This window comes from Tursiops truncatus, chromosome 10, assembly GCF_011762595.2.
Source record: "Tursiops truncatus isolate mTurTru1 chromosome 10, mTurTru1.mat.Y, whole genome shotgun sequence".
NCBI lineage: Eukaryota > Metazoa > Chordata > Mammalia > Artiodactyla > Delphinidae > Tursiops > Tursiops truncatus.
This window is the reverse complement of record NC_047043.1, coordinates 71,618,357-71,633,048: the sequence shown is the minus strand read 5'-3', so window position 1 is coordinate 71,633,048 and position 14,692 is coordinate 71,618,357. Positions and strand designations below refer to the sequence as shown.

The 14,692-nt window shown below is 47.9% G+C and overlaps 1 long non-coding RNA gene and 1 other non-coding gene across 5 annotated transcripts in view; one reads left to right on the top strand and one right to left on the bottom strand.

Annotated features, from left to right (window-relative positions):
* Nucleotides 1-81: 81 nt before the first annotated feature.
* LOC141279779 (uncharacterized) overlaps nt 82-14,692 on the bottom strand; it is a 28,058-nt gene continuing 13,447 nt past the window's right edge. The window contains exons 2-5 of one of the 4 annotated variants that reach the window (XR_012334656.1): nt 6,299-8,897; nt 4,720-4,844; nt 900-3,043; nt 82-215 (exon numbers count right to left, since the gene is read on the bottom strand). This is a non-coding gene — a long non-coding RNA (uncharacterized lncRNA). Of the gene's footprint in view, nt 216-730; nt 3,044-4,719; nt 4,845-6,298; nt 8,898-14,692 lie in introns of those variants that run through there. The other 3 variants (XR_012334655.1, XR_012334654.1, XR_012334657.1) reach the window with 3 other exon arrangements.
* TRNAC-GCA (transfer RNA cysteine (anticodon GCA)) lies at nt 2,445-2,517 on the top strand. The gene has a single exon. It is a non-coding gene; the product is annotated as a tRNA-Cys (tRNA).

Genomic DNA, 14,692 nt, shown 5'->3' with positions numbered 1-14,692 from the left:
CTGATACTCCTATTATTGTCATGATTATGTGACAATGTGAGTGGACATCAAAGAGGAAGACTGAAAGTTCCAGGTTTAGAAGCCTGCTTTCCAAAGGGAACAGAGGCGAAGATGAAGAACCAGGACTTGCAAAATAAATTTCTGTTCTCCCCAGATGCATCTTTCCCCCAGGGCAGGGTCCTTCTCAGCTGTAATTTTACACCAATGTCCACACCCTGCCAGAAAGAAAGAGAGCAAAATGTAAACGAGAATATTTGCTCTGTCTCCACCCCCTAGAGAAAGAGGAACTGGTTCTCTTCGCAGCTCCCTGGAGAAGTGGGAGGGTTCACGCTCCACTGCCAGCCCCGACTGCAAAGGTTCTGGGACCATGTGAGTGGGGTGCTGGAAGGAAGCCCACTCTGGTGGGGAGAGCGGGGAGGGCTGCTGGGAGATCTGGCCTTCCCCCAAAAAAGGTGGCAAAAGGCAGCAGCAGCGTGCAGGGGCCCCACTAGCCAGCCCTGCCCTGAGATTAGGTGAGGCGGCTGCTGGGAGAAGGCACAGATCTTCACCCCACTCACCCACCTCCTAAGGTGGAAATCAAAATGGGCAGAGCAGTGATCACGAAAGCCATTCTTCACTGGATTCACACAATGGGCTACGTGACTGTGGTTTTAGCTCTATTCTCTCCTTTGATCCTACAGCTGTAGTAACTGGCCACTTCCTAGTGCTAGATACTAAGCTAAGCACGTCCGTGAGTTATCTTTTTTAATCGTCTCAAAAACACTGTGAGCTTGGTGCTATTGTTATCAGCCCAATATTACAAGTAGGGAAATTGAGGCTGCAAAAAAAAAAATCAGTTCACTTTCTCAGAGTCCCTTGGGAATGAGGTGTCAGATTCTGGATTCAAACCCTGGTCTCACCAACTCCAGAGGCCAGTTCTGAGTCTCTAAGCTCATCAGGCTCTCAGAGCCCACAGCCCTGACTTCCAGGAGCACAGTTTGTCCAGCGATGGCAAAGGAATGAAGGCAGTGGCCACTATCCGCTGGACATCTGTGTTGTTCATTCAGCAGGTGCGGGAGTCAGGGTCTGCTGAGGACCTTGGCTTCCTCGCTCGAGGCCTTCCCTTCCCAGCCCAAGGTGGAGCTCACTGCCCCATACTGCACCCCAGACTTGCTGGAATCACCAAAAAAAAAGAAAAAAGAAAAATTAGTTTGCAAATGACTGGGCCCTCTTCCCCACACAGTCTGGCTTTGGCTTCTTTGGCAGATTTATGTGTAGGTCTGGTTTGTTTTTTTAAAGTGCAGACAAATGCCACAGGGCACTTTTCAGCTAAAGAAAACCCTGTCTAGCCGCTGCTCACCTGGCAAGCCCAGTCTGTCTTCCAACTGGAACAGAACTGCCCCTTTGTGGATGGCTGGACAGCTGACAAAGCCCTTTTCCATCCTTATCTCATCCACTCCCTCCGCCCCCACTGCTCCGTGGGCCAGGATTAGTAGTATTACTCTCAGAGCACTCAAGGACAGGGACTATTTATCCCTAGGGTCTAAGAGAGTGGAGGCACTGAATTGCCGGGAAGGAGGCTCCAGGCCACGTGGTTAGCTAGAGGGTCAGAGCTCAACGTTGTGTCTTCTGACTCTAAAGCCTTCTCTAGGGCTCCTTTTGGATATTCAAGGGTGTTTACTGCACTGTCTGTAACAGCCACAGGCCCCTTACTGGTGGGTCCCTCATATGCACTGTAGCCTTGCTCCTCCGTGTGGTCCCGCCAGCAGCTCGGGCAGTACCGGGGGGTGTGCAGAACCTCAGGTACCACCCTGGACCTGCTGAATCCAAAGCTGCAGTTTAACAAGATCCCCAAGGCGATTCCTGTGCTCATGAAAGTTGCCAAGTCCCACATTACAGTACGTCCATCTGGTGGACCACCTTGCCACATTTTACAAAAGGATGTGATGGACCTACATAGGCTGATGTAAAAGGATCTCAGAACTTATTGCTACGTGGGGAAAAAGAAAAGCAAGTTACAGATCAAAATGAATTTGTATGATTCAATTTGTACACACATTAAAAAAAAAAAAACACGTTAATATATGCACAGAGTTGATCAGCCAGGCAGCCTATTAGGGTGCTAGTCTAGAAGGGGAACCCCAACAGCACTGAACTAGATCAAAACACAGTGCCAGTTAACTCAGGTTTCCACGCGGGACAGACCTGTGGTAACCAGTGCTCAGAGGGAAATAGCCTCCTCTGGGGGAGACTAGAACATTCCTTTCTTCGGCACTAGGAGCAACTCTAGGCTGTGCCACCGTGCCAGAGTCCAGCTCAGCTAGGCGACGATCCTCTCAGGTCCGTGGTCTGTCAGCTTAATCCTTGGTCAGAGATGTGTGCCTCCCCAAGACCTAGTGATCTGTTAGTGCGTCACCTGAATCTTAGCCCATAATACAGCCCCCAAGAAACTGACTGCTTAGACTTCCCTGGTGGTCAAGTGGTTAAGACTCCGTGCTTGCAATGCAGGGGACACAGGTTCGATCCCTGGTCAGGGAAGTAAGATCCCACGTGCCACGTGGCGCGGCCAAAAAAAAAAAGAAACTGACTGCTTGGACGACTGCAATTCCAGGACAATTCCAAGTAAGTTAAAAGGTCAGATTTCATTCTGTGTACGTAATAAATTCTTTGTTTCAAAAAGAAAGAGGAATGATCTATTTTATTAACAGAAAATCAGTTTCTCCACATCCTGCCTAAGTAAATTTTGAACCACTGTTTTTAAAATATCAAGTTGAGGGGATGCCAAATTATAAGCCTGCCCAGGGCACCTCTGTGTCTCAGTCTGGCTCTGTATGTGCATAAAAAAAACAACAACAAAGAAACCTTGGAAGGATTTATAGGAAACAGTTAAGCAGGCCAATCACTAGGAGGTAGAATTATAAGAAGTTTTACTTTTTACCTTAACGACTTTCTTTCTTCCTTAAATGTTCTGAAACATGCACTGTTGGTGGGAATGTAAAAGAGTAAAGCCATTTTGGAGAGCGGTTTCTTCAAAAGTTAAACGTATGATCCAGCCATTCCACTCCTAGGTAATTTACCCAAAGGAAATAAAAGCATGTGTCTATAAAAGGACTTGTCCTTGGATGTTTGTACCAGCTTTATTTGTAATTACCCAAAACTGGAAACATCCAAAGGTCCATTTAACAGGTGAATGGATGAACATACTGTGGTGCATCCGTAAAATGAACTAGTCAGTACTCAGCAACAAAAAGTAAGGACCTACTGCCACACACAGCAACACAGACGAATCTCAAAATTCTTATGCTCAGTGAAAGGAGCCAGGCAAAAAAAGCACACATACTGTGTGATTTCATTTGTGTAAAACTCTAAAAAATGCAAGCTATTTATAGTGACTGGACAGCAGATCAGTGAGTGTCTGGGGATGTAGGGGGTAAGTGGGGAGGGATGGGAGGGAGAGATTACAAAAAAGTATGAGGAAACTTTGTGGAGTGATGGATATATTCCTCATTTTGATCATAATAATGGTATCATGAATATATATTTGTGTGTGTGTTTATGTATACATGTGGGTGGGTGTGTAAAAACATCACATTATGCACTTCAAATATGTGCCGTTTACTGTAAGTATATCATGACAAAGAAGAGAAGAGAGAAAAGAAAAGAGGTAGGGAGGGAGGAAGGGAAGGAAGGGAGGGAGGGAGGGAAGAAGGGAGGAAGGAAGGAAGAAAGGAAAGAAAAAAAACAAGTCTTTTTTAAGTTTATGAGTAGAAAAAAGCAAAGGCACACCCACATTAAAATGTATGCTTTTTCACTTGTAAATCTCCTGGTCTCCTCTACCTATCATTGCAGAAAATGCATCAAATGTGATCTTTAATTCAGCTCATTTTAAGACTATCTGTTCCTTTCTCTCCCCCATGTCCCCCACCAAGTGAAGCGGAATCCTGCTGAAATGGAATCAGATAAGGTTTCCTCGCTCCACTATGGCCCCCAGCTTCTCCCCATGGAGGTTACAGGCTGCGAGGAATGTGATGGCATGTTTAGTTTGGAGCAGACTTTGGCCAGTAAATACACTCTCAGCTCAGACCAGAATCAGCCCTGATAGAAGATAGGCCCTTCCAAAATAGCTGGAGGTCAGTCCTCTGTCCAAAAGCTCCATGTAGATCTTTAACAGTGAGGAGAGGGGAGGGGAGGGGAAGGCGGTAACCACAGCATTCTCCTCAGTATCACTGGAGCCTAACTGGGAAAGCTCTTGGCTACAGAAACTCACTGAGAAGTAACAAGAGAACAATCAGAACATGGCTGACCAAGCTTAACGAGGTCTCTGAAGGTCCCCCGTTCTCCAAGTGTGAGAGGTTTGCACCTCTGTTGGCCTCAATGGTTGACCAGCCATGTGATCCCAAGTTGGTTAGGACCAGAGGGAGTCCACTGGACCAGATGGCTTTCTAGAATGCAAAACTCTAGTAACAACAATGATAATCATGACATCTGGTGCTGAGCACACATCTATTGCCACGTTTAATCCTTACACAACTCCATGAAGTAGGAACTGAGTCCCAGAGAGGTTAAGCAAGCATCCTGTTAATAGGTCTGACTCCAGGGCGCATGCTCTGGGCCATAGCACCACACTGCCTCCCAGGAAACCATGGGAAGTCCAGGCATGGCAGAGATTCTGGACTCAGACCCAGGTTCAAATTCCCATTCTGCACTGATGAGTTATGCAGGAATAATAATAATACCTACCTCACACTTGCAAAATCACGTGGGTAATGAGGGCAGAGCATAGCAGGTGATCTGGAAGTGGTAGCTGCCATCATTTTCATTATCATCATCATCACCGTCAGTGTCCAGAAGACCATCCAAAGCTGCTTCTCAGTAAAAGAAAAACAAGGACCAGCACTGTAAATAGTAAAGGCTGAGGCTAGGACCGGAACCTAGGCAGTGGCTTGGAACCTGTGATCCAACAACTACAAATTTTAATTGCAGTATTATATTTTCCAGTTCTGGGACTTCCATTTAATTATTTTTTATAGTTTCTAGTTTCCTGCTGAAATTCTTATCTAATTTTTTGAATGCATTAATCACAGTTATTAGAGTCTCACCTCAAGCCTGGGGTTTTATTAAGGAACCGCCACCATGGGTCAGTCCTCACTCCAATTTTCGTTCCCCCAGACCTTGAGACACCAAAGCCCTGCCAGCTTCTCAGCCTCTCAGCTGCCCCAGTCAGTACACTCCTTGAGGAGAAAAGCAACTCCCCAGTTACAACTCCCTTGTCTTTCTCAATCATTTCTAGGTGCTCTCGACAGGAGGGGTGACCTGATACTAGCTCGCCTGCCGTGGTCAGAAGCAGGAGGCACCAGCCCTCCCCCCAACCCCATCCTCTTGCTGCTTCTCTGCCAACATGGATAAAGGCTGCAAAATTAAAAAGCAAAAAGAGAAAAATAGGTGATATTGCAGTTTTCAAAGCTGTGTTATTTACTTATTTGGGCGACATTTTTCTCTATTTTATTTCAAGAAATACTACACAATATAGTTCCTGAAGGAAATGAATGATAAAAGCTGCCATTTATTGAGCACTTCAAAAGGTCTTCATTGTTTTAAGCATTTTACATGTATTAACTCAGTCCTCATTAAAAGGCTGAGAGTAGGTTTTGCCATCTCCACTGCCATGGCTGAAGGAGCCAAGGCCCAGAGAGGTGAAGACATTGGCCCAAAAACACACAGCTTTTTTTTTTTAACATCCTTATTGGAGTATAATTGCTTTACATTGTTGTGTTAGTTGCTGCTGTATAACAAAGTGGATCCGCTATACATATACATATATCCCCATATCTCCTCCCTCTTGCATCTCCCTCCCACCCTCCCTATCCCACCCCTCTAGGTGGTCACAGAGCACCGAGCTGATCTCCCTGTGCCATGCAGCTGCTTCCCACTAGCTATCTATTTTACATTTGGTAGTGTATATATGTCCATGCCACTCTCTCACTTCGTCCCAGCTTACCCTTCCCCCTCCCCGAAGACACACAGCTTGTACAGCATAGAGCAGAGACACAGACCCAGGTATGGCCAAACATTCTTCTTTGTGACCTAAGAGCAAGGCATGAGTAATTATAAGGAATTCGAGTATCCGGACTTGAAAGGGCAAGAAAGCCCGAAAAAATTTGCAGACCACCAGAAAGAAAATGGCTAAGGAGGATGAAGCAATGTCTTGGGGCAAGAAAGAGTTCTGAGCTCTGTTTGGTGAGCCCCAGCTTTGAGGACAGGTAACTTTGCCTCAGTGTCTTCATTTGTAAAATGGAAATGATAAAAGCATTCATCTTACCCTGTGCGCTGTTCATTCCAGGACTTTAGCACTCAACCGCCTTTCCCATTTCCCAGCTCCAAGCAGAACCTGAGACCTTCCCTGTTGAGGGAGGTTTGCTTCAGGTAGAGGAAAACTACGATTCAGCCAGCTGCACACCTGCCCTGAGCCAAGCCTCATCCTCCTTTGGAAGGAACCTAGATTCGGATGCCAGGCCCTGCAGGGGGGCGGAGAATGGAGAGGGTGCTTTCCCAGGCCAAATGCAGAATCCCTCCAAGTCTGGATGGTCCTACAGGGCAGCGAGGCCCTTCCCACTCAGAGGGCTCACTCAGTCACAGTCTGTGCACGTTTTCTGAGCACACACCAGTCAGTCAGGACTCGCCTGGTTGCAGGTGACTGAAACCCAGCTGAAAGTCTGAAAGCAAAAAGAGAAATGATTGTCCCTGTAACCAGACAGTCCAAGGGGGTGGTTCAGACGCGTCTGGATCCAGGGGCCTAGGTGACACCTTCAAGATCCACCTCTCTCCCTCAGGGCTCTGCCTTCCCCTCTGCTGGCTTCCTGCTCAGGCAGGCCTCCCCATGTGGTGATGAAGCCGCCCTCCAGCTGCGCCAGGTTCACCTCCTCGGCAGCCCCAACCCGGAGAGAGCTCCTCTTTCCCAGAACTTCCAGCAGAAGTCCAGGGCTGATGTTAGTTGGCTCCGCTGAGCCTGACCCGCTCTCACAGTCTGAGGGACGTGGGCCACCCCATGCGCAGCCCTGGACTGTTCACCCCGCCTGGGGGGTGCAGGCAGCCACCTCACTGTTGATATGGGGAGGCATCGAGGACAGATTTACTGAGCCCCGCCTCTGCCAGACACTGTTCCAAGTCCTGTAGATGTATTTAAATCTCACAGAACTCTGTGAGTTAAATGCCATCAGGTGGGGTGGGAGGGGCCGTATAGGAGTGGGGAAGTGGGAGGTACAAACTATCGGCTGTAAGAGCGGCTCAGAGATGTATCGTACAACACGAGGAATACAGCCAATATTTTGTAGTAACTGTAAATGGAAAGTAGACTTTAAAATTAGTAGAAAGGGCTTCCGTGGTGGCGCCGTGGTTAAGAATCCGCCTTCCAATGCAGGGGACGCGGGTTCAGTCCCTGGTCCGGGGAGATCCCACATGCCGCAAAGCAACTAAGCCTGTGCGCCACAACTACTGTGCCTGTGCCCTACAGCCCGCGCACCGCAACTACTGAGCCCACGTGCCACAACTACTGAAGCCCACGTGCCTAGAGCTCATGCTCCGCAACAAGAGAAGCCACCCCAATGAGAAGCCCACGCACCGCAACGAAGAGTAGCCCCCGCTCACCGCAACCAGAGAAAGCCCAAGTGCAGCAACAAAGACCCAACACAGCCAAAAATAAAATAAATAAAATAAATAAATAAAATTAAAAAATAAAATTTGTATAAAAATAGAGACTTCCCTGGTGGTCCAGTGTTAAAGAATCCACCTTCCAATGCAGGGGACGCAGGTTCGATCCCTGGTCAGGGAACTAAGATCCCACATGCTGCGGGGCAACTAAACCCACGTGCCACAACTACAGAGTTTGCAGCCTCAACGAGAGAGCCCATGTGCCACAAACTACAGAGCCCACGTGCCACAACTAGAGAAGAGAAAACCTGCACACCACAACTAGAGAGAAGCCCAAGTGCCACAACTAAAGAAAAAGCCCGAGCGCCACAACGAAGGGACTGAGCACCACAATAAAAGATCCCGCATGCCTCAACGACCCGATGCAGCCAAAAAAAATTGTATAAAAAAATTTTTAATAAAGATAAAGAAAATAGGAACATACACACAAAAAATACCATCAGGCAGGTGGGGAAACTGAGGCACAGAGAGGCCAAGTTACCCCAAATTGCACAGTTGGGAGACAGCAAGGCATGGCCTCACACGCAAGCACCTACGGAGCCCACCCTCCTAACCATTGCACCACACGGCTTCTACCATTTCTCCCTCAAGCTCTGGCCACATGGAATCATTTCAGTTCCTCAAATGATTAAGCTTTCTCTCACCTCCTGGCCTTTGCACTCGCTCCTCTTCTGTTCAGCACCCGCCCTTTCCCTTTCCTCCCAGCCTAGGCTGAAGCAAGCTGGCACTCAGGAAGTCTTCCCTGACCCTTCAGACCAGACGGGCCCTTCTGTGTGCTCCCAGCCCCAGGCACCCCCTGCGATGGGTTGCCATTGCCCGTTGCTTGATGATGTGCCCACCAGGTGTCAGCTGTTCTCGGGAACCATGTTACATCGGAGCAGTTGGTAGGGGACGGGCTGGTTCAGTAGTTGCATTAGTTTCCTGTGGCTACTGTGACAAATCACCATAAATGTAATGGCTTAAATCAACACAAGTGTATTCTCTCTCAGTTCTGGAGGCCACAAGTCCAAAGTCAGTTTCACGGGGCTAAGGTCAAAGTGATGACAGGGCTGGTTCCTTCTGGAGGCTCCAGGGAAGAATCTGTTTCCTTGCCTTTTTCAGCTTCCAGAGGCCACCTGCATCTCTTGGCTTCCATCTTCAAAGGGAGCAGTGTAGCATTTTCAAATGTCTTCCTCTCTGTTCCTCTGGTTTGTCATCACATTGTCTTCTGTCTGAAAGACACAGGTGGAGGATACCCTCTTATAAGGACTGTTGTGATTACATCGAGCCCATGTGGATAAGCCAGGATCATCTCTCTATCTCAAGATCCTTCACTTAATCACATCTGCAAAATCTCTTTTGCCATAGAAGGTAACAGTCACAGGGTCCGGATGTGGACTTCTTGAGGGGCTACTGTCCGTCTACCACGGGGGTGAAGTGTGAGGACTCCCAGCCTGGAAGCCTGCTCTTGAACCCATGTGGTTCAACCTCTAACTTGCTGTGACCAAGTGATTTAACCTCCCTGTGCCCCAGAGGGCAGAGGGCAGGAGGTGACTGAGTAGAGTCGTTTGAGGAACCGAAAGCAACTCAGGCTGGCTGCAGGACAGGGTCACGGGAGGAGCCTCTTGGCTTCAAGCCCCAGCTCTGAGTCAGTTTCTGCATCTGTGAAATGGAGATGATAACGGTCCCTACCTCATAGCCCTGGCTGTCGGCGGATTGAATGAATCAAGACATGTGAAGTGTTGAGCGCCGTGCTTTGGCACAAAAACACTCGATAAAGGTTGGAAATTAGATGTTGTCTTAGTCTGGGTTTCCTTGCAAGCAAACCCAATTCTAGGATTCAAATGCAAGACATTTATCTGGGAAGTGATCCCACGAAGCACTAGCAGGGGAGGTGAGAGGTGAGACAGGCAAGGAAGGAAGCCCATAAAGGGTGCGTTAATGAGGGGCTGCTCCTGGGACGAGGAAAGGGGAGGAGCTGGGGGCTTTACCATCAGTTATTGGTGGAGGGCTACTGGGGGAGGGGGTGCTGTTCGTCCGAGGCCCTTTTGGACTAAGATGTACAGGCAGAGTGTGGACTTACGATGACTAAATAAGTTAGTTTATGAAAAGCACTCACCCAGTGAGCAGGTGACCAGAAAGTCATCAGGCAGAAGGGCTTGGCTGCCAGCAGCTGGAAGTAACTGGTGTAAGCTGAAGGGGGTCTGGGTGTGTGCTGAGCGTGTGCTATAGTCGTACCAGAGACCATCCCGCCCGGGGGGGCCTGGACTCTGGGGACTACACACACAATGGCATCCCCCGAAGAGTGTGGCTCCCCCTGTCTTGGAAAGGGGCAGGGCCAGGACTGAGGCCCGCGCCTCTGGGCCCCTCAGAGCAGGTGGGAGAGGCTCTTACGCAATGTCATGTACTTTCTCCAGGACAGGCTGAAGTGGAAATGTTAGCAGATCCCCACAGGTACCTGACAGACCAGCTCGGCAGCCCAGGGCCCCAGAGGCCGAAAGGAAGGTGGTGTCTGTGGTCAAAGTCCTGATGGGGGACGGAATGACAGGCATGTGCCTGTGCAGTGAAACAGTGAGGTGTGAAGGGCCCAGGGGTGAGGGGTCCATCGGTAAAGGCAGGGAGGAAGATGACCTTTTAAAGAACAGAGGCCATGAGGCTGTGTGGATTTGGGTGAAGGGCAGGGCTGTTGTGGCTTTCTGAGATATTTCAGGCATGAATAATGCTCAGATTGCTGGGGTGGACACGGAAAGAAAAGTGGGGAGTAGTCCTGAAAGATGGAGAAAGGCCAGCTACTCTGCAGTCACTGCAACTTGGGGCCTCAAAGGCACTTCCCCGCAGCAGTGAGGGATGAAGGCTGTTCCAATTTCAGGGCCCCGGCAGGTACCTCATGGCAAGGCCTGAAGCCCAAGGAACAAGGCTGGTTTGTACATCAGGCCAGAGCTCTGGGACGCTGCAACCCAACATCTTCCCAGTCCTCTCTCTGCTCTAAACCCTCGAGAAGTCCAGCTGACAGAATGTGGCCCGCTGCTCAGAACGTGGGATTCGGGACAGGCCTTGACCTCATTTGAGGTTCCAAAAATAGACCTTTTTTTTTTTTGAGGTACTACTCTAATCCTGGGGCCCCCTGGCTCCATGATCTGTAGATATGAACTTATCTATCTTCTGAGAGACAGAAGAGGAAAATTCAGTGTTACCTGCTAGTCTCCTTGATCCAGGAGAGTCTGTGGTCAAGGACCAGACAGCCTGGGCTCTGATTCCAGCTCTGCCATTCACCAGCTGTGTGACCTTGGGCAAGTTACCTGACCTCTCTGAGCCTCCACTAACTTCCTCTTAGTACATGTGTTGATCATAATCATACCGACCTGGTAGAATTGTAATGACTAAACAAGTTAGTTCATGTAAGACACTCAGCACAGTGCCAAGCACATAGGAAGCCACTAACTTCTCTAGTTAGTGTGTATTATCTCATTAATTCTGATAGCAACTCAAGCTGTGCTCACCCAGTGCCTGTAATGTCCCCCTCAGAGCAAATCATCTTGCTGTGGTGGATTATAACTTCCTGCTAACTTTTCAGATCCTTCCACAGAAGTTCCTGGAGCCAGGAACTCTGCGTTGTTTACTGCTTTTCCCAGCACAGCACACAAGTGCTCTAAAGATGTTGATTTTGAAAGTATCCCTGCTTTACAGACCAGGAAGCTATGGGCAGAGGGTTTCAGGGACATATTCATGGTTCCCTAGTAATGGGGTCATCCAATATACAGTCTCCAGCCCATGCCATTCTGCCAATCTGCAATTCTTGAGCACATTTTGTATGTCAGGCCTTGGACTGGGCACCAGGGAGAGACACAGAAAAGAAGGTAAACTGCAGCCCCGTCCTTCAGCATCCTTATCTTTAAAAGGGAGATCATACACTTTTCAAAAAAAAGATATCCAAATGGCCAATAGGTACATGAAAAGATGCTCACCATCACTAATCATCAGAGAAATGCAAATCAAAACCACAATGAGATATCACCTCACACCTATTAGAATGGCTATCGTCAAAGAGATGACAAGTATTGGCAAAGATGTGGAGAAAAGGGAACTCTGGTGCACTGTTGGTGAGAAGGTAAACTGGTGCAGCCACTCTGGAGAAAAGTATGGAGTCTCGTCAAAAAATTAAAATAAGAACTACCATATGATCCAGCAATCCCACTTCCGGGTATATGTCCTGAAGAAATGCAATCACTCTCTAGGAGAGATATCTGTACCCACATGTTCACTGCAGCATTATTCACAGTAGTCAAGACATGGAAACAATCTAAGTGCCATCAGTGGATGACTGGATTAAGATATTATTCAGCCATAAAACAAAAGGAAATCCTGCCTTTTGCAACAATATGGATGGACCTTGAAGGCATTATAATAAGTGAAATAAGGCAGACAGAGACAAATACTGTATGTTCTCACTTGCATGTGGAATGTAAAAAGCTGAACTCATTGAAATAGAAAGTAGATTGGTGGTTGCTAGGGCTGGAGAGTGAGGGAAATGGGGAGATGTTGGTCAAAGGGGACACGTTTCCAGCCTTATGGTGAGTAAGTTCTGGGGACCTAATGCACAGCATGGTGGCTGTAATTAACAATACTGTATTAGATACTTGAAAGTTAAGAGAGTAGATCTTAAATGTTATAACCACAAGAAAGTGGTAATTATGTGAGAGGATGGGGGTGTTAACTGACCTTCCTGTAGTAATCCTTCATTACACTGGACACCTTAAACTTACATGTTGTATGTCAATAACATCTCAATGAAGCTAGAAAAAATGGAGATCATACTATCTCCATCAAACGGCTCCTGTGGGCTGAAGTGAAGTTCTGACTGCTAAGAGCCTGGCACAGGGTCCAGACTGAGGCAAGGGCTTGGTTACTGGGTGCTAGTACCGGTCTGTGGGCCTTTTCTTGTTCCTTCATCTGAAATTTCCCTTTTCTCCCTTCAGGCCTCCCAAGCCTGACTAGCACCCACTGAGCCAAGTTGTCACCTCCTCCACGAAGCAGCTCTGCCCCACAGGCCGGCTTAGTTCCTTCTTCTGTGATTTTTTTTTTTTTTTTTTTTTTTTGGCTGCACCACGCAGCAGGCAGGATCCTAGTTCTCCGACCAGGGATCGAACCAGTGCCCCCTGCAGCGGAAGTGCGGAGTCCCAACAACTGGAACCCCAGGGAAGTCCCCTGTGATCCTAAAATGCCCAAGATTTTGATGCACTCCCCAAACTGGGTTAGTTCTGGACCAGACTGTACACTCTACGAGAAGGGGCCTGGGTCCATCTCAGCCACAGCTGTATCCCTGTATCTGGCAAACGATCAGCCACATAATAAATGCTGAGTGAATAAAGGAAACAAACGAGTAGGAAGGAGAATGGATGAATGGATGGATGGATGAATGATAGATAGATGGATGGGTGGATGGGTGGATGGATGGGAGAATGGATAAATGATTGAATGGGTAAATGGATGAATGAATGAATGAATGAATGAACAGGCGCCAGGCTGAAAGGCAGCACTTCATCCTGCAGGCTGTGGATATTGCTGGGCTGTGGGGCATCCACACATGTGTGGCCTGGAGCCTGACAGTTCAGGCCTGAGGAATCTACATCCCGTCCCCACCCTGGGTGGGGTGTTTGCTCTACTCTTATTTCCACAAGGCAATTAACTGCAACCACCCTCCATCCAGGCAGACAGATTCTAGAAAGTCAAACAGCCCTTCCCTCCCTGACTAGGAAAAGAGTGACAAGGTCTTGCCATCCACCAGTGGCTGGCTTCGGGATCCTCGAGTTGGCATTCCCCCAAAGCTCACAGCCCCATCTTTTTATTTTCCTTTTATATAGAGCAAAACATTATACTCACTAGCCTTCTGTTTTATCTCAGGCATTTGGTCTCCTGTGACCTCTTCTGAAATTTATCCTCCTGAAAGATAGCGTTCACCAATAGAAATCAGATGTACTCTGCGCTTGATTTTATTTTCATTTGACCTATTACCTTTTCATGAGAACAGATACTATTTACCTGTGTAACTGCTGGTAGCTGTGGCCAGGCCCTTGCTCTGCAGTAACGTAATTTATTTAATCATCCATCATGTCAGACAACTTGTGTGCTTTACAAGGTCTCACTATGCTTGGGTGTAGAATAGTGTGGCCAGCGTGTTACCTTTGTGTAAAAAGGGTGGAGCAAAGTACGTATATTTACCTGTCTGCATATAAAATACCTCTGGAATGATTCGTGAGGAAATGGTAACATTGCTCCTTTCAGGGATAGAGATGGGGAGAAAATTTTTGCCTTGGATCCTTTGGTATCTTTTGCACTTTAAACCAGGATTTTTAAAAAAAAGATAATTAAATTAACATGAAAAATATCAAGGTTTCCTGCCCTGTCCCACTTGAGGGTGGTTTAGACTTACAGACTCACTTCCAAAGAGTAGAGTTTGGAAAGTGAAAAAAATAGTAACTTCACAGTAGAGAAGCCTGACAGACACCACCTTAACCACAAGCTCAAGGTGAATCTCACCAGCGGCGTCATGTCGGTGCCATGGACTCCTGATAGGATGTGATGAGAAGGGCACTTCACCTCTATGGTGTTCTCTCTAAAAGCTTATAACCCAGGTCTACTGGGGAGAAAACCACACAGACTGGTGGGCATTGGACAGGAGACCTGCCATTCCTCCTCAAGACCATCCATGTCTTTTTTTGGCAGTGCAGCTTGCGGGATCTCAGTTCCCCAACCAGGGATTGAACCCGGGCCCTCAGCAGTGGAAGCGTGGAGTCCTAACCACTGGACCACCAGGGAATTCCCAAGACTGTCCATGTCTTGAAAAACAGGGAGAAACTGTCACAGACTAAAGGGGAGCCATGATAAGTAAATGCCATGTGCTTCCCTGGATTGAGTCTTGGAACAGAAAGAGGACATTAGTGGAAAACTCCAGGTGAAACCCAAATCAAGTCTGGAGTTTAGTTAATAGCTGAGTGCCAGCGTCCGTTTCTTGGCTGTGACAAATTCA